This window comes from Protopterus annectens, chromosome 12.part0, assembly GCF_019279795.1.
Source record: "Protopterus annectens isolate FY-2018-M chromosome 12.part0, PAN1.0, whole genome shotgun sequence".
NCBI classification, from domain to species: Eukaryota; Metazoa; Chordata; order Ceratodontiformes; family Protopteridae; genus Protopterus; species Protopterus annectens.
In genome coordinates this window covers 1,271,730,016-1,271,755,308 of record NC_056746.1, presented here as the reverse complement: position 1 = coordinate 1,271,755,308, position 25,293 = coordinate 1,271,730,016, and positions in this window count along the sequence as shown.

Sequence of the window (25,293 nt, the reverse complement as noted above, 5' to 3'; positions counted from 1 at the left end):
TGGAGGCTGAGCTCTCTCAACATAGGACTGGCAAGACCAGACAGGAGGAGAAGGTAACCACACACAATACATACCCAGTCACACATGGTACCATCACAACTTCAAATCATACACATACTCACACAAAGACATACTGGAGGCTCTGATCAAAAATTTACCAAAACAGCAGAGGCCACCAAAGCAGACACCCAAACAACTACCACCTCACAACCCAACACATGCAACACATAGACCACACAGTCAGAGTGTCAAACAGTCACAGCCCTTAAGGCCAAACAAAATGCCAGACACACTTGTCATTGGTGATTCCATAGTCAGACACACTGACGTCCGCTCACCAGACTGAGTAAAGAGAAGGTCACAGTAAGCTGCCTGTCAGGTGCTAGAATCCGCCACATAACGCAAGCACTCAGGTCTCTCAACAGCAGGTACAAGTACGACTCAGTCATTGTCCACGCTGGTGTCAACGACCTGAGACGTACCTCCTTGGACTACATGAAAAGGGACATCGAGGAGCTCTCTGATTATGTAGCCCAGGCAGGTATGACCCTGACCTTGAGCAGTATCCTACCTTCACCTAGAATGATGCCACAATACAGTGATAAGATGATCAGCTTTAATAATTGGCTTAAATTCTGGTGTCATTCAAAGGGGATCCAATGTCTGTCTGCCTGGGATGACATGCTGGACAAGCCACGCTGCTTCGCAAGGGACGGCTTGCACCTGTCACCCTGGGCTTCGGATATTGGCAAAGGCTCTTGCCACCCCATAGTGCCTTTTTAGGCAAGGCTCAAATTCTAAACCTACCACCCTAGAACACCAAAAGGAAAAAAACTAAGGGTAATGCTGCTCAATGCCAGAAGTCTCAATCTCAAGATGCACGCACTCGAGGCCCTTCTCAATATGGAGAACATCGATGTCTGTGCTGTGACAGAAACCTGGTCCAAGGCTCCTGAGAGCACCCCAGCACTATCAGGTTTCACCTCATATCATGCGTTCCGCCCCAAAATCCGGACAACACCAAGAAAGGAGGGTGTCCATATTCATCAAGGACACCCACACCTCAAGGTTGGTGGCAACGCATGATGCATCGGAGACCATCCAGGTGCAATTAACCATAGGCAAGACTGCTCTGCAATTTGTAGCATGTTACAGGCCACCCTCTCAAACTCAGGAACCTCACATGGCCTTCCTGAAAACATTGGAGGGATAAATGTATCTCCAAACACCATCATACTAGGTGACTTTAACTACCCTAATATAGACTGGGAACACTACTCAAGCCCGAACACTCTAACCCAAAGATTCCTGGAGTTCATAAACTCAAATGCCATGGAACAACTAGTCACCATCCCCACAAGAGGAGAAAACATACTTGATCTCATCATCACGAACATGGGATCAAAATGTTCAACACCGAAGTATACCCCTCACTGGTGAGATCAGATCATAAACTAATCTCGCTGGAGGTCCTCATCCCGCCCACCTGAAACAAAAAGACCACAGTGAAAAACTTCTCAAAAGCCGATTTCACACTTCTAAAAACTAGTGTGGTCTCCTTTAAGGCCCCTGAGCCAGTGGTAAACATTACTCAAACCGCTGAATCACTTACAAATGCCTTCTACCAGCACCTACAGGACTGCATGGATCAGGCAATCCCAAACAAAACTAAGACTCTCTGTACCAAAGGCAAGCGTCCAGTCTGGTGGACCCCAGCCATAAACAAGCTCTACAACAAAAGGAGGAAGCTACTACAAGATAGAGCAAAATCCTTGAAAGGTAAGACACCTTTGATCATTATAAGTAAAAACTAAGAGCTCTCATAAAATCATCCAAGGCAAATTTTGAGAGAAAAATCGCCAAGGACTCTAAAGAGAATCATAAGGCCTTCTTTAGCTATGTTAGAAACCTAGGAGGAAACTCCCAGATATGCTCAGAATTAGTTCAAAATGATGTGAAAATTACTGAACCTACACACATTGCCAACATACTGCCTGACAGGTTCAGTGCAAACTCCCCTCCCCAAAAGGAGAGATGTGTATTCCAGAGGAGTGTAGCCCCCGAAACATCTCCAACGCCCAGGGGAGAAGTGCCCTCACTAAGGCGAAAAACACAGCATCCATGGGACCGGATGGTGTCCCTGGCTGTGTGCTTCATGAACTCAATGAGGAATTAAACCCACAGTTAGGACAGCTGTTTAATCTTAGCCTCACCTCAGGATACGCCAAGGAGTGGCGGCGACTGTGGTCCCACTTCATAAGGGCGGTGCCTCCACAGACCCTGGAAATTACCGCCCCATTAGCTTGACAAGCCTTATCTGCAAAGCCATGGAGAGGATCATAATGGAACTCATAAATAAAGACATAGGGAACTTGCAGACTTTGGATCCAACTCAGTTTGGCTTTGTCAAAGGCAGATCCTGCCTCTTAAACTTGGTTGACTTTTTCGAGACAGTCACCAAGGCCATTGATGAGGGAAAGGCAGTCCATACAGCCTACCTCGACCTGGCAAAGGCCTTGACACAATACCCCACTCAGGTATCATCGAAAAACTCATCAGCTTGAATGTAAACCCATACATCACAAGATGGGTTGCAAACTGGCTAAGTGACAGAACCCACAGGGTCAGAGTTGCTGGAGCCATGTCAGACTCAAAGCCTGTCACAAGTGGTGTCCCACAGGGCTCAGTCCTGGGTCCACTCTTGTTCGGCATCTACTTTTCTGAAGTACAAGCAAACACAGGAGGGTTATGGCTGACAAAGTTTGCAGATGACTGCAAACTGGGCCATAGTCGAAAACACATCTGACACAGATATCCTCCAGAAGGGCCTCACAGAAATGGATAACTGGTGCCAGAGCCATGGCCTGAAGTTAAACGCCAAAAATGCATAGTCATACCCTTTGGGAAAAACAAGGCTACCCCTAGCTACCATATAGGTGGCAATCCACTGAGCACAGAAAAAGTCATCAGAGATCTGGGGACCCAGGTTGACAGTAGCCTTTCGTTTGACACTCATGTTGCTAAAGTAGTTAGGAAAACCTTCTATATCACCCACCTGATCATGAAGGGATTCACATCTAGATCAAGGGAGGTCATCGTCCCCTGTACTCATCACTTATTAGACCTATGATTGAGTACAATGCCCGTTCGAATGTATCTGACCAGACACCTGCTGCAGCTTGAAAGGCCCCAAAAGTTCCTCACCAAAAGGATAAAGGGTCTCAAAATATGTCTTATGCTGCCCGACTGAAAGAACTCCAGCTCTATTCAGTCTCATACCGCTTGCTCAGAGGTGACCTGTGCCTGACATATAAGGCCATGTCAAACCCAGATTTGATGAATATGCTTCACCTCAAAAATCTAGATCCCTCAGAACCACAAGGGCGGAGACTTAAACCTTGACACGGTTATAAATAGAACGTGCTGGAGGGACAGATTCATCACCCAGAGACTCCCTATGCTGTGGAACAAAATCCCGGTACATGTGAGGCAGAGCACCTCTCTGGTCTTGTTCAAGAGGAATCTTGACCAATGGATGGGAGATTGCAGATATACCCCAGGGATTACTTCAGCGTCACTGCTTGACAGAGGCACAGCAAAATGATAGGCATAGTTTTTATTCAAACTAAAGGGGTGGCGAAAGCCACATAACTATGGGCTAGGCTTATAAATGCCCTTGGGCAGATAGCCTAGTATGAACCTATGAACCTATGAACCTATGAGCTAACTTGCACATCAGATAGCACTTATAGCATATCCTAGCACCATGTAATACTATATCCTAGCACTATGTAATACCATACCCTAGCACTACGTAATACCATATTCTAGTACTATGTAATACCATATACTAGCAATATGTAATACCATATTCTAGCACTATGTAATACCATATCCTAGCACTATGTAATAACATACCCTAGAATAATGTCATACCATATCCCAGCACTATGTAATACCATACCGCAGCATTACATAATACCATATCCTAGCACTATGTAATACCATATCCTAGCACTATCGAATACCATATCCTTGCACTATCGAATACCATACCCTTGCACTACGTAATAGCATATCCTAGCACTATGTAATACCATACCCTAGCATTATGTTATACCATATCCCAGCACTATGTAATACCATACCCTAGCATTACGTAATACCATATCCCAGCACTATATAATACCATACCCTAGCATTACATAATGCCATATCCTAGCAGTACGTAATACCATATCCTAGCACTATTCAGCAATACTCCCTAACCCTAGAGACCACCCTCGAAGACCTCTGTAAATCAAGTTCTCAGACCCTAATAGCCCACCCAAATACAGGTCTGGACAACATGGAGATGCAATTTCCAAATGTCTTTGTAGCCAATTTGGTAGATATGGGCATCCTGAGACAATGTAACAATTCTCAGCGTGGTAGATATGGGCATCCTGAGAAAATGTAGCAGTTGACAGCTTGATAGATATGGGCATCCTGAGACAATGTAGCAATTGCCTGATGTTCACTGACAACCTTTTAATCCTTAAGGAATCGACACAGTAAGTGAGAGATGTACATACACAAGTTCCGTGAAAGCAAAAATCTCACATACAAATATGGTTTTCAAGTGTCCACAAACATAAACCATCTTATGCTGATTCACTAAAAAGCAATCTTCTCAAATTGTAAAGACCTCCTGAGCCTGCAAACAGCAATGCTTAACCTTGGCAATCTCAATAGCATTCACAAAAAGCAATACTGAACACTGCTTGTAAGCCTACATTCAATGGACCCCAGAAAACAAAGTCCATAAGGCAAGCAAACAATTTACGTAGGAGCCTTGTCATAGGGGACTGCATTGTACGACACACCGATGCCCCACTCATCAGACTGGACAAGGAGAAGATTACGGTCAGTTACTTATCTGGAACAAGAATCCATCAAGTTACACACTCACTTAAGTCATTGCACCATAGGTACCAATATGATTCTAGCATAGTCCATGTGGGTGTAAATGACCTGAGACATATCTCTCTGAATTATATGAAGGGACACATTATGGATATCTCTGAATATGTTCCTCAGACCAAGTATCAGCCTTGCATTGAGCAGCATTCTACATTCACCAAGGATGATTCTACCTTCACCAAGGAACCTAATAAATTATGAGAGCTTTACATTCAGGATGTATTTATTTAGCTGATGAAAACCAAGAAAATAATTTATTATTAGGGGATTAAAGCATAGCTTGCACTACATATCTCACTGCCTTCATTAAAACATATTATGTGATCTATATGTTCTCACAAATGGATGCCTTAAGTTAAACTCTACTAAGTTTTAACACAATGACTTATCTCTGTTTAGCAGATCAGGACTGCAGCTAATGAGTTATTGTAGCAGACCAGATATCATATATCATATAGTACCAGCATGTATAAGGTAAAAGTTCATGATGTAAATGTTCTTTAGTACACCGGCAAATAGTAAAGGAAGTAGTCAGCTAACTGCACAGTAAGCTGTCGTACACCTGTTTTCAATATTTTTAATTATAGTACCCATTACTAATGGGGTTAGAAGCACAACTGTCAGTGTACATATTGCTGACCCCAACAGCATAGATGGTTCCTTTCAAGCCCAAAATGGACATCCCAATTATGTCTGTGAGTATCCACTCATCTTTAAAGCATATTAGTATAAATCTAACCTCCTTGTTTTCAGCTAAAAATCAGTAATCCTCCTTTAAAGGAGATGTTGACTCAGAACCTGCCTTGCAGATTCTGCTTGCATGAACATCAGTCATCCTAATCACCCTCATTGCTACTTAGGAAATTAAGGCAGCTTGAAATGATCAAAACTACAGTTAATCTTCATTGGATCATAGGAAGTTACTAGGCTAATAGCGCTAGACTCCTTACTAGCCTAGCCAAGTTCTACCCTTATTTACATGATCAGCTCCTATTGCCCCTGTCCAAGAGGGACACAGGTGGAACCCCTGGGATGAATTTACAGTTACCCATCCAATTGTCCAGATTGTTTCTGAAGACAGCCAATGAGGTGCTATGTTTGACATGAAGTGGGAGTCTGTTCCAAAGGTGTGGTAACCTCTGGGAGACAAATCTGTCCCTCAAGCAGGTTCTATTAATATCACATACCAGATTAAGGTCTTTAGAGTGAGTAACCCGTGTACCATTTGACTTGTGGATATGCAGTATTTCCAATAAAGAAGGGTCAGAAGATTGCCTCTGAGTAGTCTTCAACGATCGAATATATATATTAAAAGCAGGTCTATGCAGATAGCAATATATATATATTTTTCCAGTTTAAGTAAAGAAATAACAGGCTTCATGTAATGAAACTGTACCAAGTCTCAAAACCAAATTGAAAAAAAAAATGAATGCTTCTGTAGCTGGTATTAGTGATTTTTTATGCTTACAAAGAGTGTAACTGTTGCATAACTGTTCCCTGTGTAATAACTCCATACATGCAGCATTAAGAAAACAGCTTGTATCAGTCATATGACATCTGGTTCTAATACAAGCACATTGGTCTCTCTCTATTTTTTTTCTAGAATTCTTCTCAGAACATTGCATTCCTGTCTGAATAGTGACTTTGTCTTTCATGCTTCATCTTATTCACAGGCCATAATGCTGTACTTTCAGCCAGGAAGCCATGCTTTTACAAGCCATGTGCAATAATGTAAACTGAGTATGTGACTCTAATGTTCCAGGGCATTCTTTTTACTCGTATCTACTTCAATATGTCAAGAAGTAAGATCTAGGAGTAAAACTTCACAGAAAAGTATTTTCAGTTTATAGCTTCACATTTTTAACTGTTTGTCTTTGTTAACATTATAGTGTAATTAAAAATCAAACTTTAAACATAACTCAGTACATATCTTGGCAAAAACTAAATGACTTACTGGAAAAGTACTAATGATTAAGACTATCGTAATATTCTTGTTATGGACTTTTGTAAAGAATTATAATTTATCTTGTTATACAGTGTTTTAAATGTTGATAGATTGTTAAAACCAAATAAAGAGTTTTTTTTTAAAATCAAACTAAAAATGATAGAAATAAAACTATTTTTAAACCATTGATCTATCATTTATTCATATATGCCTACAAATCAGGGTTGCAGGGTAGCCAGAGGCTTACTCATTATTTATCTGGAACAAGGCAGAGAAGTAAATTCCAGACAAAATGCCAGTCTAGTGCAAGAAATGGTTTACTATGGTAAGGTCGAACCGGACTCCATTGAATGATGGGATCATCTACCCATGTCTGCATAAATGACAATGGCGAATTCCGACATTGTTAAAATATGGCACAACTTCGACATCAGAACGGGCTTAACATGGGTCGAAATAGGGGCGAGATTCATACTTCGACAATGTCAGCTTCAACATTATCGCTGTTCGGCCTCCAGACTTCGACTGAAGTTGGTTCAACCGAAACCACTTCAACCTTACCATATTAAACCACAACAAACATATGTATGTACATACACACATCCACACTGAGACCCTCCCACACACACACCCATATGCACACAGTCTGCCATATACAGTTTAAAAAAATGCCATTTGAAATACTGCATATATTTTGGATTTGGGATTAAACCAGACCACCCAGTGAAGCTTCATTGAAACGGAGGGAGAGCATCCAGACTCCATACAGAAGGCATACAAACAGAAACAAAACTGATGACCTAAGCACTATGAGACATCTGAAATTACCCGTGCACTATTGAATCTCCTACATGTTTACCCGTTTACTATTGCATCTCCTACATGTTTACCTGTGCACTATTGCATCTTCTACATGTTTACGTGTGCACTATTACATCTCCCACATAGCTCGTGCAGGTCATAAAAATTGTTCATCTTAAACTCTGCCGTCATTTTGTTCTTTTTAAATAGGGATATTAGAAATGTTTCTTTAGTTATTTATATATGCACTGTCTTGCAGATTCTCATACTGCAGAATCCTATGCTAAATAAATTCCTCACATTTAAATTATTCCAAAACTTTTTTCTCTTTTCACTAAAATAATTTAGCTATCTGTTCTTCATTACCCAGTTTTGGTGAACAGCATTTCCATAAGCGGCACAGATTTGTCTTTAAAAAATTGTATTTTCACAGTGTCTATGTGACATGTTTTGTCCTTCAGTTAATTAATGTAATGACCATTATAGGTTCATAGGTAGGTACTAGGCTATCAGCCCAAGAGCCTAAGTAAGCCTAGCCAACAAGGTTCCCTGCCCAAAACCTGCACCTCCTGTCACAAACCAGACAACACATAAAACACAAAATAAGTGTGCCGCACAATCACAGCCCTTAATGCAAAATAACATACCTAACACACTAGTAATAGGTGACTCTATAGTCAGACACACTGATGTCCCACTCACTAGGCTGAACAAGGAGAAGCTTACTGTTAGCTGCCTGTCAGGTGCCAGGATCTGCCACATAACACAAGCACTCAGGTCACTCCAGAACAAGTACAAATATGACTGTGTCATTGTTCATGTTGGTGTGAATGACCTGAGACATACCTCCCTTGACTACATTAAAAGAGACATGGAAGAGCTCTCTGATCATGTAGCCCAGGTGGGTATGAACCAGACCCTGAGTAGCATCCTGCCCTCACCAAAAATGATACCGCAGTATAAAGAAAAAATGATCAATTTCAACAATTGGCTAAGCTTCTGGTGTCATTCAAAGGGGATCCAGTGTCTGTCGGCCTGGGATGACATGTTCGACAAGCCTCATTACTGCGCAAGAGATGGCTTGCACCTGTCACCCTTAGGCTTTCGAATACTGGCCAAGGCTCTTGCTGCCCCCATAATGCCTTTTTTAGGCAAGGCTAAAAAGTCAAACCCACCTTCGTAAACAGCACAAATAAAAAATGTGGGTTATGCTACTCAGTGGCAGGAGTTTAAATCTCAAAATGCACGTGCTTGAAGCACTCCTCAGTATGGAGAACGGCGACATCTGTGCAGTAACTGAAACCTGGTTCAAGGCTCCACAGAGCATGCCAGCACTACTGGGCTACAACTCATACCACACATTTCAGCCACAGAACATGGACCTAAACACAAAAAGAGGGGGTGTATCCATATTCATCAAAGATACCTACATCTCCAGGTTAGTGGCGCAGCATGATACCTCTGAGATCATTCATGTGCAACTAACAGCAGGCAAATCTGTAATGCAAATTGTGGCCTGCTACAGATCACCCTGCATGACCCAGGACCACCACTCCGCCTTTATGGAGACACTAGAAAACATGAAGGTCCTACCAAACACCCTGATATTGGGTGATTTCAATTACCCTACCATTAACTGGGAAAACTACTCAAGTACAAACTCCCAGGTCCAGCGCTTCCTGGAATTTACAAACTCAAATGGCCTGAATCAGCTGGTAAACTCCCCTACCAGATGCAAAAACATATTGGACCTGGTCATCACCAACATGGGCGACAGGTGTTCCGCACTGGAGGTCAGCCCATCACTAGTTAGATCAGACCATAAACTAATCACTCTCGATGTCCACACCACACCACCACCCCCAACCAAGGAAAGCACAGTGAAAAATATTTCTATAGCAAACTTCACCTTACTTAAGACAGAGGTGGTAAGTTTCACAACCCCCATGCTAAAGGATAACAATGTCCAAGATGCAGGAACCTTTAAAAATGCACTCTATGAGCACCTACAAGGATGCATTGATCGTGCCATCCCTAGCAAAACCAAGACTCACTCCCCTAAGAGAAGGAAACCAGTCTGGTGGACACCTGCCATAAACAGGCTATACAATAGAAGGAGGAAACTAGTTAAAAAAAAGCAAATCCGAAGAAGGAAAGACATCCCTGATCAGTATCAGTAAGAAACTAAGGTCCGTCATAAAATCCTCCAAGGCTAACTTTGAAAGAAAAATAGCCAAGGATTCGAAAGATAACCACAAAGCCTTCTTTAGCTATGTCAAGAATCTAAGTGGCAACTCGCAGATATGCTCTGAGCTAGTGAAAAATAGCACAAAATATACTGAACCTACTGATATTGCCAACATCCTGGCAGATAGATTCAGTGTGTACTTCACCCCTCTCTCACCCCCAAAAGGGTCCACAACAAAACTAGAAAAGTGTAGTGTCCCGGAAAGTACAGACGCACAGGTGAAAACAGCCCTTTCAAAAGCCAAAAGCACAGCATCAATGGGGCCGTATGGTGTCCCAGGCTGCGTCTTGCATGAACTACAGAACAAACTAACCCCCCCACCTAAACACACTGTTCAACCTCAGCCTCTCCACAGGCTACATGCCCATAGAATGGGGCACAGCAACTGTTATTCCGCTTCACAAAGGAGGGGCTGCAACTGACCCTGGTAACTATCGTCCCATAAGCCTGACTAGCCTGGTCTGCAAGGCTATGGAGCTCATCATCATGGAACTCATTAACAAAGACATTGGGAACCTCCAAACACTTGACCCAACCCAGTTCAGCTTTGTTAAGGGCAGATCATGCCTACTAAACCTGGTTGACTTTTTCGAGACAGTCACCAAGGCCATAGATGAGGGGAAGGTGGTTCACACAGCCCACCTTGACCTCGCCAAGGCTTTTGACACCATTCCCCACTCGGGAATTATTTTTGTACCATTTCATGGGGTGGCAAAAGCCACATCACTATGTCTAGGCTTACAAATGCCCCAGGGCAGATAGCCTAGTACTATACTATGAAACTATGAAACTATGAAAAACTCACCAGCCTGAACATAAACTCCTACGTCATGAGATGGGTTGCCAACTGGCTTACAGACAGAACTCACACGGCAAGAATAGCAGGCTCCAGGTCCGACTCTAAACCAGTCACAAGTGGTGTCCCACAAGGCTCGGTCCTGGGACCCTTACTGGTCGGCATATACTTCTCAGAAGTACAGGCAAACACAGGAGGACTATGGCTAGCCAAGTTTGCCGATGACTGCAAACTGGGAGCCATAATTGACTCACCAGCTGACATGGACATTCTCCAAAAAGGCCTTACTGAGAAGGACACCTGGTGTCAAAGTCATGGTATCAAGCTAAATGCCAAAAAATGCATAGTCATCCCGTTTGGGAAAAACAAAACACCCATGAATTACCACATAGGTGGCAGTCCCCTTAATACAGAAGAGGTAATAAGAGATCTGAGGACCCAGGTAGATAGTAATCTTTCCTTTGTCAATCGTATTGCCAAAGTAGTTAGGAAATCCTTCTATGTAGCCCATCTAATTACTAAATGGTTTGCATCTAGAATTAAAGAGGTTATAGTGCTCCTCTACTCGTCACTCATCAGACCCATCATAGAGTACAATGCCCCATTTGGGATGTACCTCCAAGACACTTCCAACAGCTGGAAAGACCACAAAAGTACCTCAACAAGAGGATTACTGGCCTCAAACATATGTCCTATGCAGCCCGACTGGAAAAACTCCATCTGTACTTAGTGGCATATCGCTTACTCAGAGGTGATCTCTGCCTGACTAACAAAACCATGTCCAACTCAAAATTGATGGACATGCTCCACCTAAAAAAATCCAAGTCACTTTGAGCCACAATAAATAGAACATGCTGGAGGGATAGATTCCTGTCACAGAGACTTCCCATGCTTTGAAACAAAATTCCTAACTACATTAGGCAGAGCCCCTCACTGACACTCTTCAAGAGAAACCTTGACAAGTGGATGGGTAACAGAAAATACACCCCTGGGATCACTTCATTGGCTCTTCTTGACAGAGGCTCAGTTAATCAATGGGGCGGCGAAAGCTGACGCAGTCTGGCTAGGTTTATAAATGCCCTCGGGCAGATAGCCTAGTACCTACCTATGAACCTATATGTTTGATAGACCACTAAGGGTTGCACTTGTAGCGGCCATCGGTTTTGGAAACATTATTACTGTCCTTTATATGCCTACTGGGCATTTGACTTGCAACCTTGCAACAGATGAGTAGGCATTCATATATGCAGGGCTCCCCCTCCAACCCCAGCAGCACCTGTTGAGGTGTAGCTGAATCCTGTCACATGGTCAGCTCCCACAAGTACAGGCCTTTTCCCCTTTACACCTCCTATTCATTTGTCATGCAGCTATCTTTTGCATAGCATCCCAGTGATAGAAAATTAAAAACCTTAGAATAAAAGGAGTTTATCTATCCGTTCCTCTTTTATTTACTCCAGAACTGACTGAGGAGGTAGCAGCAGCAGTAGTGCACAAATTAACAAGTGACCTGTCTTAGAATTAATGAATGCCTGACCTCTGTCAAGGATTTCTTCTAGATGGAGGCCTACAAAATGATGAGAAATATCTTGGATTAGCCAGGGTATCCTTGTCTTACCCTTAAGGCAAGGGTTTACTAATTAATGGAGGAAAGTTATCTTAAGGGCAACTCATGTAAATCTTCTATTAAGGGATGCCCTTTATGTTGCTTTAAGTCACACAGACTTGCTTAAAGTTTATCTTTTCCAATGGAGTTTGATCTCCACTAGAGTATGTAATTTGAATTCCTGGCTTCAGATATGGAAAACATGAGCTCTAATTCCATTGCTGTTTATGGTAGACATCATATTCCAGAAAGACTGGGTGATCTGGCTTATATTCTGCTTTGCAAATAATGTATGTTAGTTGACAGAATGAACTGGGGGTAACAATGCCAGCATTTCTGACTTAGAATTACACATTCTATGTGACTGAACTCCAGACTTCCGTGATTAACAGACTTTCTCTAAGTTCTCTCTAACTAGACTGGAGATATTATGAAGAAGCTTTCACTGAGTTCCTCAAAAATAGTTTTTTTTTACAGCCAGCTGCAACTTTCATGCTACTGAAAGTCTTCAGATACTTTTTTACCAGAAAAATGTCTTTACTGGATGGTGCACTTCAGTCTCTCTTTCCTTTATAGGGAGCTTAGACAAAATATTTTGGATGTACTCCTTGGGATAAAACATCTTCTTTTTCCCTGACATTCGAGAAATGACTAATTATGGCTTGGAGAAACACAGTATAAAGTTCTGTTTTCAAGAGAAGAATTGTTATTAATGTCTTCATAAGCCCTTAAGTCTGCAAATGTGTTCTGAAAAAAGTTATGTCTAGCATAAAAAAAAATGGTATTCAAGAAGTTAACATCGCCTAACCATGCAGTAGTCTTGCATTCATTCTGTTTTGATCTTAACAATATAAGCAAGAAAATAGAAAGCAGCATTTCTTAGTGATTAAGCTCTATCCCCTTTCAGTCTCAGGGTTCAATACTGCTGTTGTCTCACTTTCTGTGTGGGTCCTTCTTCATCTTCTGCCCATGCCTGTTTGAGCTCTCTATGGTTACTTCAGTTCTCTGCTGCAACTACCACTTCTTAAAACAGGACTGACTACTTTAACAATTGTTGATAAGAACTGTTTACAAGGAAAGAGCACTTTACTTACCTGGTTAAAAATACATTAAAGATAAGATAGCATATTACTATTTCTGTGTACGCAGCATAAGCTGGAGCCTGTGACAATCTCCAGAAACAATACTTTAAATTGCTTTAGCATAGGTTCATAGGTTCATAGGTAGGTACTTGGCTATTGGCCCTAGGGCCTATACAAGCCTAGCCCAAAAGGTATCCTGGCTTTATTTTAAGCCTAGTCAATTACCACATGTGAGAATCAAACCCCGTACCTTGTGTCTGTAAGGTAAACACCTTAACCATTATGCCAACCTCCCACAATATACTAAGGCAATCATTGCATTAGTCTGCAGTTGTTTGTGTGCACAGCTCTTTAGGGGTCTATACTAAATACTAAGCAAAAAACATTTTCTGGTTGTTGGGAGTCTGACTCATAAGGTGTTATAACACAGTCCTCCAGTTTAGGTTCAAAAATGCACACTGTCTTTTGTTTAGTTAATGAATCCCATCAGGTTGTCACTGCTTAGCAAATTGGAAATCATTTTAGTCGGATGGTGTCTGCCCTATTGTTACATAGGTGGCATTTCCAAGGAGGCTTTCTTTCCATGTCAAGTGACCATAAAGTTAATGTTTTCTTTCCAACTTACATCTCTTTAGCAGTACTTTCAATTCTCTGTCTTTTGATAAGACTAGTCCCTTGAAGAGAAGCAACATACATCCCAGACTGCCACGAAATGTAGTATATTTAGCAGACCCACTCCTATGAACAAATCTGAATTGGTAACAAATGTGCAACAGTCTTGTGTAGAAAAAACTCCACAGGTAATTCAATGGATACTGTATAAAATACACTGCTTGGATTGCAATTACAAACAATATTAGTCAGATTGGTAGTAAGGGACATAATTATAAGAGTGTGGATAAAAAACCTCATGAAGGGTTTGGATGAAAGCTCTCATGAGAGATTTTTTAAATAATCTGGTAATACTTGCATCTAAAAGCATATTCTTGCAAAAGTAACATTAGGATTTCTGTGTTCTGTCTTTTTTTTTGTAAAACATTTTTATTAAGGCTTCATATCTTAAGTCACAAAGTATGATCAGTTTATGTAGAAGAAATATTTTTTTTCTCACAGATTATTGAAAATTGAATTTAGAAAATGTGGAATAAAAAAGTTTAAAAAAAATCTATTTTTGGACACTCCATGTGGTTGGCATTACCCCCACAAGCCCCCTAAATTAAATATACCAACTACAATGTCATCCCACAGTATAGAAAAGGGGAAATCTCCTGAAAAGGGCAATGCTAGATCGCACAACATGACAGATTGCGATAAAAATCACCATGACACAAAATATTCTCACAAAAGCCCTTCGGCTAAAAACCTAGCAAAGACTCATGGGATACATCTCACACATTAACATCAAAGAAAGTAAAGTTTAATAACAGTTTCCATTATTACTCTGCTGAACATTTATGATCTATTTATCAATTTTAATTCACTCCAACATTACTTAAACTGTTCAGTTCCTGTCTTCCTTAAACTTTAATCATTCTTATGATGAGAATTATCCTGTATCCTGCATGTATTGTTACCACAAATTCTATTTATTTCTATCATATCTTTCTCTCCTTTTCTAAATATCCCAACTCCATTTCTTGTATCTCCTTTACAATATTCAGTTCTTCTGTTACATTAAGCTTATAGTACTACCTAATTTTTGACATCCATCTATGACCGTATCTGAACATTTCTCAGCTCTCCTCCAATTCATCAGTTCAACCAAGTAGTCCTCCTTCAGCCATTAATGACCCTGTAATTTCTCTATCTCCTCTGATATAGCCCCCAACACCAGCATGTGGGTGAGGGTCCACTTTAACAGTAATCACACCTTATTATTTAGGCACTCTGAGGCAAAACATCACTTATCGGTGGGATCCTATTTACGTGTGGCAAAGCTGAGGAGGGGCTTTGGCGGCTTCCAACTGTTATGTCACCCAGTAAGCTCTAATTATATCTCTGTAATGTTAAATGCAGTTACTAGATTTGATTCAAAAAAGCCTCAGTCTGGTTCAGAAATTTCTTCAGAATTCTGCAAGTTGATAACAGGTGTAATGCATTTATTCAAGAGGAACTTCTACAATGTGATTCCCTTAAAAAGATTAACTAAACTGCAGGTAGACTAATCTCCATTTTCTCCAAAATGCATAAGTATAATAAATCAATATACCTACTTTGGGGGACAATGATATAGTCCCTTACAGGTACTTTTATTTGAGATCTATGGTTAAAATATTTTTCTATAAAAACGTCAGCTTTGTTTCCCTCTGCCCAGCCAAATGTGTCAGCAACACACCAGGCCACACAGTTTCTAATTTTAACCTGACAAATAGCGTGAAACATCAGTTAGAGCAACGGGCTATGCACAAACACATCTGACTGGCAGCTTAGTACAGAGAACCAACAGATGAGCTGATAATGAGTCTCATCTTGTGACCTAGGATCGATACTTTTACTTTCCATCTGTGTACTGTATCCCTCTGACAAAGTAATTTAATACGAAGGTTCACCTCTGAAAAAAGACACTTGTATCTAGTAGTTCTGCCTGGTTAAAACATAAATACTATGACAGAAAAATATGATGTACATACTCTAGGCTTCAATTTGTGTATCATAAAACTACTGAGGTATCACCTAACTAAACAACAATCACAGATCATTCCTGAAAACAAACATTTTGCACCAAGGTAGCCATATTCCCTTAACAAAGATTTAGAAAAACAACGGTGAAGAGGAGACTTAAATCCTGTCAGTGTGATGCAGCTTGCTACATTAAGTTCAAGTTAACACCATTATGCTGAAAAACTATGAGGCATGCAGACCCTTAGCTTAACAATGTTTACATTTCTGCTGTCATTCTGTGGTGACCTAGATTCAACCCTCATTACAGTCCTTTCTGCTCTGGCTTCTTTGCTTAGGAAAGGCTGTTTGCCAGTATTCATTTCGTATCTCTCAGTCAGATCTTCCAGGAACATCAGTCTTCTTCCGTATTTCTATGAACTGCCTCCATTTCCTTAAAGTAATTGTCTGCATTACAAGGAAGAAAAAAAAAACTGCGAAAAACAAGTTACCAGAAAGGAAGGAATAAACCTTCCCTGCTACAAAAAGGATTTCCACGTTATTACGCCCCGTCCTGTTTACATAAAATGCAGCAAAACAAAGAACTATTGAGCTTTTGCATGCTGAACCAACCCTATTAATGAGAAGCAGAACTTGAGGTTTTGTGTGCGGCTTTTTAAGTGGTTAGAATTTCCATTCTTTGTGGTTACATGACCTTATGAAACAGAATATGTACATTCTTGAGTTTTAACTGGTCAAGACAGTCCGTTACCATTAATCTATTCCAGATTAATATACATTTACAAAATCATGTTGCTATCTGTATACTACCATTTAGACTGCATTGTTACTAGTCATATATTTTACAACCTACAGTTCCTTAAGTGAAGACGTGCCTCTCACTTCACCTAAGAAACTGCATATGCCCCTGAATGCCTGCTCATCCAGAATCATTCATATTTTGTAGGTCTGTATTCCACAATACTAACCAGTTGCTAGTCTTACTTAAAGTTCCTGCCTCCACTACCTAGCTACACTAACCACTGAGTAACAAAGTACCTATTTTATAACATAATAATCTGCATAAAAGTCTGGAAAGACAGCAGGCCAAAACAGCACACAGTCTTAGCAGCAGACACATTACTGAAAACAAAACCAAAGAAAAATGGTAGGATAGAAATGGCTGAATGAATACAAACCCAGTTATTTTTATTTTCTTTAGCGCCTTGTGAGACACATTTATTCCACACTTCAGTTTCCTAGTTTTCTCTCATTCCAGCTCCAAATAACTTAGATCAAAGCTGTGCATATATGAATTCTAAGAATTTTTAAAATGAAGTGCCCCTGCATTTCTTATACTTTTTACTTGCCTTTTGCTTGACTGATATTTCACAGAATTAGGGGTGACTGTTGAGGGATTTAACAAAATTGCTGTTATGAAAAATCATGTGGAACAAAAGAAAAACTTTTGACAAAACAGTAAAACAAATCCAGATGCACACTTAGAGGAAATAGTATATTGTATATTGATACACTCCAGAAAACTGCAAGGCAGAATTATCTACCTTCAACATATTCGTGTTTACTCCCAACTCCACACCACTTGCCTTCATTGTATATGTTTTTACTCCTGACCATACACCGCTCGTCTTCATCATATTTGTTTTTACTCCCAAATTTACACCACTTGCCTTGATCGTATTTGTTTTTACTCCCAACTTCACACCACTTGCCTTCATCATACATGCTTTTACTCCCAACTTCACAGCACTCGCTTTCATCGTATTTGTTTTACTCCCGACTTCACACACCTCCGCTTTTCTAAATGATCACCTTATTCTTATTCATATTCAGTACTGCATATCTTGTCTTTGATTCTAAACTCTGACTATTTCACTCGACTCGCTCACTATTCTCTTGGATTCTCAGTTGCGTCTATCTCACTTCACTACTCTTATCACTTTTAACTTTCACTAACATCACCCTGATTCTTACAGGTCTTTGTGTCTTTCTTTATAACTTCACTGCCTCCTCATCTCATCACAAGTAAATATGCTCTTCACTACTTCTGATATTTTCTTACCCCAGTGACTATGAAATCACTCTTACACCCAACATTTCCTCACCTAACATAATCCTCCATTTGACCCATTCTCTACAAAAAGTTGTCAGTGGTTTCCTCTGGTTGTTCTGGTTTCCTTCCACATTCCAAAGACATGCATCTGGAATGTTTCTCCCTTGGCCTCATCTGAAAATGCGCTCTGTCCCAGTCGGAATTTCACGGTAAACAAATGTTAAATAAAAATAAACAAATAAAATTCTTCACCAGAAATTGCTCCACGTCTATTCAGCAGCTCACCTACTCTACTTTAAATACAAAATGTTTACATGTCCTTACTACCACCCCAGAAAAAAGTAAAAAATAAAAATAAAGTTATCATTATAAAGCCACTTATTTCACTACTGCCAACATTCTTAAAAAAATAAACTATGTGATGACATGCACTCTAACCATGGTTCTCCTTCCATCTCTACCTTCTGTGATGCCTACCAGTTCTACCAGTATGTGATGGTCACCGATATGTGTCATCCCCACACTGGGCCAGTAATCAAGGAGCCTGAATACTCACCACTGACACTGGAGAGGGATGTGCACTTGGAATACAAATGGATACACTAAGTATTTCCAGACACAGACCTCTCTGCTGCAAGTACAATTTCCCTTAAGAGCACACAGGGAACACACTCAGCCAGGGTTCTGGATGTGTCTATATCTATCTCACTTCAGGTCCTCAATAAGACTCCCCACTGGTACAGCTGTAGGGTTAGGTCCTCATCCAAGTGTTCAAGTCAAGTCCTCCAGCACTGTCTCTGTAAATCCAGTGCTTTGTGTCCCTGCCTCAAGTAGCTGACACACACTCACACACTGGGAGATTTGATTTTCCACACACATGCACCTGGAATAGGCTGGCATAGATTTGCCTGCTGTGTCCCCTTCTTCCCAGTGTATAAGGTAGTTATCATCACCACCTGACACTCCCCAATCAGTTACTCTAAGGCCCTTAACACAGGTGGCCCATTATACTGTGTAATATCAATACTAATACAAATGGCAGTAGTATAGCAAGATGGCTAGGCCTTCTGGAGTGGCCCACCAAATAAATATAAGTACTCTCAAAGGATAGATACTTTCTACAAGGCCCAGCCACAACAAATGTTTTAAATATGTTTAATAATAAATAATAAAAGAACAGGAAAATATTGACTATATATTTACATTAACCACAGATTTCAAATCACAGAAAATACTGAAATTAACAGTGATGGATAGACTCATACAAATAAAGAAAAACACTCTCTAAACTAAGCTTCACTATATTCCCGACTGAATCTAAAAAAAGTTTACTGTTCCCTAGTTACATCACTTACTACCGCAAGGCAGAATGCTGTGGGTAAGGGTCTTTTTAGTTAGGCTTCCCTAAGAGAATACTCAGTACTCTGAGATTTCTCCTTTTAATATCTAAAGTATAATTTCCAAGAGGGCTGTCAGAATTACCTCATCTGGTTGCCTGACTCTAGGTTCTCACAATATCCCCCTTTGAGGCTGAGACAGGAATTTAGCACAGATGGCCACAATACACATGCAAATGTTTATGGCAGGGCCTGGGTCCCCCCTCTTTTCACTGAGCTAATGAGCAAAGGCTTTTTCCCAGACCCAGAATCTCTGGTCCTATTCAGCACTATGGAGCACCATTTAATAGTTTAACAGCTCAGTCACAATTCCCTTATTTTTCTTAAAGTAAGCTGGTTAACATCTGCTGTGCCAATATTCTCTATTAAAACATATACATTTATTTCAGTTACAATAATACATATATTTTTTTCATTCTGCAAGGTGCACTGTTGATACATTTTAACACAAGCAAACCTCACAAATACATTTTCAGCACAAGCATCGGTACAAATCAGTTTGATATACAAATAACATACAGTTCTAATACATTTGTAACACAAGCATCTTGTATAAATCAGCTTGATATTCAAAGGACATATCATTCTTTGCAAAACTCCATCTGGCTATGCTGGCACTTACCCATATCATCACACCCCCTAGCACCTATATCCCCTCTGCTCACCTTTAGTAGCTACAAGCAACTACACTTTATCTCAATAAATATGCATAGCATTTTTAGAAAATTTGCCAAACTGCATGCCTGGGTCTCTCATTATGCACCATATAGTGCTGCCTTGCTGAGACATGGCTACAACCTCATATAAAAGAATCAGAAATTATTACCCCAGGATACAACATCATTAAAGCTGACAGGTTAAATAAAAAAGCTGGAGGGGTAGTTATCCTCTACCCTAAAACTATGAAGTTTCTCCTCATACAAAAACTCTGCCAAATTCAGTAATGCAGAGCTACTTATCTACTACATCAATTTAAATGACCACAATCTCCTTTGATAACTGTTGCATATATCCCCTCTGGAAGCAACATATCCTCCTCTGAAGACATCCTTTACTAGCTATCACACAATATTATCAATGAAACATTCATACTAGGTGATGTCAGCATCAGCTTTAGTACTTTCACTTCTAACTATCTTTTTCTAGCATCATCCTTCATGGCTTCAAACAGCTTCTTACTTATTCTACTCGCTATAGCGAATTCCAGGACACTCTAGTTCGATTCTTAACTGGATTCTAGTCTCTGATGCTTGCAAATACACTGCATCAGGAACCATTCCTGAATCCCTTAGCGATCACTGTCCTATATATGCTATCAGATATATTACTCACCATGCCAAACGAGTATAAAAAAAACTTGTAATCTGTCAAAAGTTAACCCTGAATCATTTTTAGCTGCTCTGAACTCAGTTAACTGGGCTATTTTAAAAAGCATTGCCACTAGAGAAGGCAGTAGAAAGGTTCATTTCAAATTTTGTAGTCATCCTGAACAACTTTGCACCACTATGTGAAAAAAAAAAAGTGAAATCTAACTTTGTCCCTTAGCTTAGCAATCAGAGTACAAGTCTTATGCAACACAAAAACAAGGCATGGAAAGAGTGGCAGAAATGTAAAACTCCACAAAACCTACAGTTTACTTTAAAGAACATCATAACCTTACCAAAAAGCTAGTCAACCTTGAAAAGAAATGCTATGATTCTGACTTACAAAATAATTATAGATATAGACCAACAATTCTGGTCATCCATTAAGCAAATTTTATATCCTATACTCCCCCCTTAGAAACAGCCACCAAGTTTAACTCATAACTCATGGATGCATAGCTGCCCTCAAAAATGAATCCTTTCCTGACTTGTGTCTACCCTCATCCACTAATACTCCCACCCTCACACTAAAACTTGCTGTCTCCATTTCATAATATATTATATATGAATATTATCTAATCTTAAACCCTGATCACCCTCTGCAGAATGAATATTATCCAAACTTAAACCCTAATCACCCCCTGCAGATAGCTTTCTTCCAGAATACGTCAAAACTGATGATAATGTAATTGAGTATCCAGTCTCTCTCCTTATAAACAGGTCAATACAGGAAACTTGTTTTCTTACAATCTAGAAAATATGTCCATAAACAACTACTCCAGCATCTCTTAAAAGAGCAATTGCTAACTTTTGCTCAACCTGATTTTAGACCTGCCTGTAACATAACAATACCCTCTTAACTTTTACAAATAACATAAATAAAGCCAGGATAGAGCTAAAGTCATATTGTCCTTCTTTATAGACTTAGCAGAAGCATTTGACAGTGTGCCTCTTAAAAAAAAAGAAAAAAAAAACTCCTACTACAACTGTTCACAATGGGTATCTGATGTTTTACTCTGCAGTGGTTTAATAATTATTGGTCAGAACGCTACCAGGCAATCAAAATGGAATTCTGCCCTTTCGCCTACATCTAACTATCATTACAGATGTACTGCAAGGCTGTATCCTTGGTCCTCTTATGTTAATCTCTTAATAACTAATCTTCATATTTCTATACAACAAGCATCCCTTATACAGTATGCAAACAAGTCTGCCCTTATCTTCCTCTTGGACAAGCTAGAACACTTAAAAAAGATTTCACAACATACCTTTAACTATTTCAAAAATTAGCTTTGTAACCACCTGTACCCATGAGAAAAATAACTTTAGATCACTTCCCCAAAAATATGTCAATTAAAGTAGTGGTCATGCAAACCTGCTGAGGGTTACAATAGATGACAACCTCAAACATGGCCTCCACATACATAGCAATATATAAAAAACTCACAAAAATACTAGAAATGTTACATAGAGCCAAAATATCCCTCACTGCATCCACATGAGTAACTCTTGCCACTATATACCCACTCCCCTCTCTGTTATATGGTTCTCCCATCAAGAACAGTTTTACAACAAGTTAGCTGGATTTGCAGCTCATGCGGAGGACACATCTTATTCTATGGTAAAAAACTCTAAATTGGGTAGAATTATCTAACAACTAAAGTATATCCCAACTTTTCTTAACACCCAAAATTATATTTAATTCCACTTCCCGCCCAGCTATAATTACAATTCTCCAACACTGCTTCCCAAATCATCACCTTCAATCTTCTGATAAAAATCTACTTGATATTTGTAAGCCTTACAAAAACTGCGGTCAAAGTCTGTAGTCACACTATGTAGCAAAACTCTGGAATAAGATCCCTGCACCAATCAGAGAACACATAACATTCAGTTATTTAAGAACTCTGGAATAAGATCCCTGCACCAATCAGGGAACACATAACATTCAGTTATTTAAGAACTCTGGAATAAGATCCCTGCACCAATCAGGGGAAATACATAACATTCAGTTATTTAAGAACTCTGGAATAAGATCCCTGCACCAATCAGGGGACACATAACATTCAGTTATTTAAGAACTCTGGAATAAGATCCCTGCACCAATCAGGGGACACATAACATTCATTTATTTAAGAACTCTGGAATAAGATCCCTGCACCAATCAGGGGACACATAACATTCAGTTATTTAAGAACTCTGGGATAAGATCCCTGCACCAATCAGGGGACACATAACATTCAGTTATTTAAGAACTCTGGAATAAGATGCCTGCACCAGTCAGGGGACACATAACATTCATTTATTTAAGAACTCTGGAATAAGATCCCTGCACCAATCAGGGGACACATAACATTCAGTTATTTAAGAACTCTGGAATAAGATCCCTGCACCAATCAGGGGACACATAACATTCATTTATTTAAGTTGCAACTAAAAGAGTTCCTGTCTGACTGCTGGTTTTGTACTTGCTGCTCTCCTGACTAAAATTTCACCTCCTTCCTTTATATATATAAAATATCTCTCTTTTTCCTTGTTTTATTTCCCTTACTCTTAATCTTGCTGCTATTCATGATTTCTTCTGTCTCTTTTCCAGTTATTATCTCTAACAAATATTTTTTCACTCTCCTCTCTCTTCCTCCTTACCTACTGTTTGAATTTTCCACTCTGAGATTTCCTTTATTATTAAGAAATAAACTCTTGTGCTTCTAACATGTCAACATGTTTCAGTGCTTCGTGATATTGTATTTATCTTGTTTTAATAGTGGTATATGTATATTATTATATATGTCATGTGTATTAATATTTGTATTAATCTATGTAGTGATAATATATTGCAATACGATATCAGTTTTCACCCATGTATATGTATATTCTGTTCTTTTATTTGTGGAGGTTTTCTCCCCAGGCCTCCACTGAAAAATGGGTAAAAATTATCCATTCAGACTCTCAAAGTAAACAAATGTCAATATATATATATCTATATATATATATATGCAGATATTTAAATGACATCCTAATTAGATCACATGACTGCATGTTAAAGCTGTTTCAAATTCAACAACTCCATATCAACCATCATCTCATATATAAGATTTTAAAACGTTTAACTGTTTTTATTTTGTACATTTCACACAATGCTTACCAGATGGTTTCCATTTACATGACTGTGAAGTCAGCTATTATTTATTTATACTGCAAAGCAAAACAGCCTGAGCCATTGATTTTTAACATATAGGGTGGCACATGTCATCATGTGAATGCTTAGAGGCTATTTTCACTGTTTGCATGTTTCTGCAGCAAAGGCAAGATTCACAGAGGCCACTTTTGCTAACTTGTGATGGCTGAGAATAAACACAGGCAAAATTAAATCACAATGACATGCAAATGAGAAATAATGTAAAATAGCACATGAGAAACACAAAAATCCAGGCAGAGTGGCAAACCCAACTAGTCCAAGTGCAGTGACCTGGTAGCCAAAAAATGAAAGTAGAGCGAAGATAATCCAAGTTAAGATCTTTATTCACATCAAATGGACAAAACGATATAACAAGCGCTTTCGCTCAGCATAATGCTGAGCTTCCTCAAGTTAATTTTAAAGAAGCCAAATAGCCACATTAAATAGTCATTTCTAAATCACTAAATTGCTTAATTAGTTGAGCATTGCAATTCAATGTAACAACTGAATGATACAATTAAAGGAGAATGCAATTAAAAAACATCTCCAAGCCAAGGGTGTCGCTGGAAAGTAGTATGTTAAAAACTTGAATTGAATAAAACAGTGCCACAACCAAAAACAGGGTTAAATAAAGGAATGTCACTACAATAAAAATAGGATTACATTAAAGAACATTGAAAATGTTTAAGAATGTTACACTAAGAGAATTTGTTAGATAGTTTAAGAAAATATAAATATAAATATATTCTTGTATTATTAAAAAGTAATTACAATAATAAATATCTAAAAAACAGTTAAAAATGTATATTTTTACAATGTGTGATGACACTGTCTAAAACGCAGAAACCTCACAAGTGTGCCATTTTGTTTTTAAGAACGCTGATGATATTAATGTTGTCATTCATGCCTGGGGGTCTATTGGCGTTCAGCCTTAGTTGCCAGAGAAGTTCTCTGTATTCCAAGGCTGTCTCCCAGTCACCCCCTCTGGCATCTGGCACCACTTGTTCTAAAACTAAAAACCTCAATTCATAGTTGGGGCATGTTAGGGAATGTTTAAAAAAGGCATTAGAATCTTTCTGCTTGGAAATATCATAAAAATGTTCATAAATTCTTTTTCTAAGGCTCCTTTCAGTTTTGCCTATGTAGAAACCAGTACAGGCAGTACAATACCCTAAATAAACTACCCCTTTGCTTGCACAGTTAGTGGAACAGTTAGAGTTAAAAAGAAAATTCCTGGAGGGGATA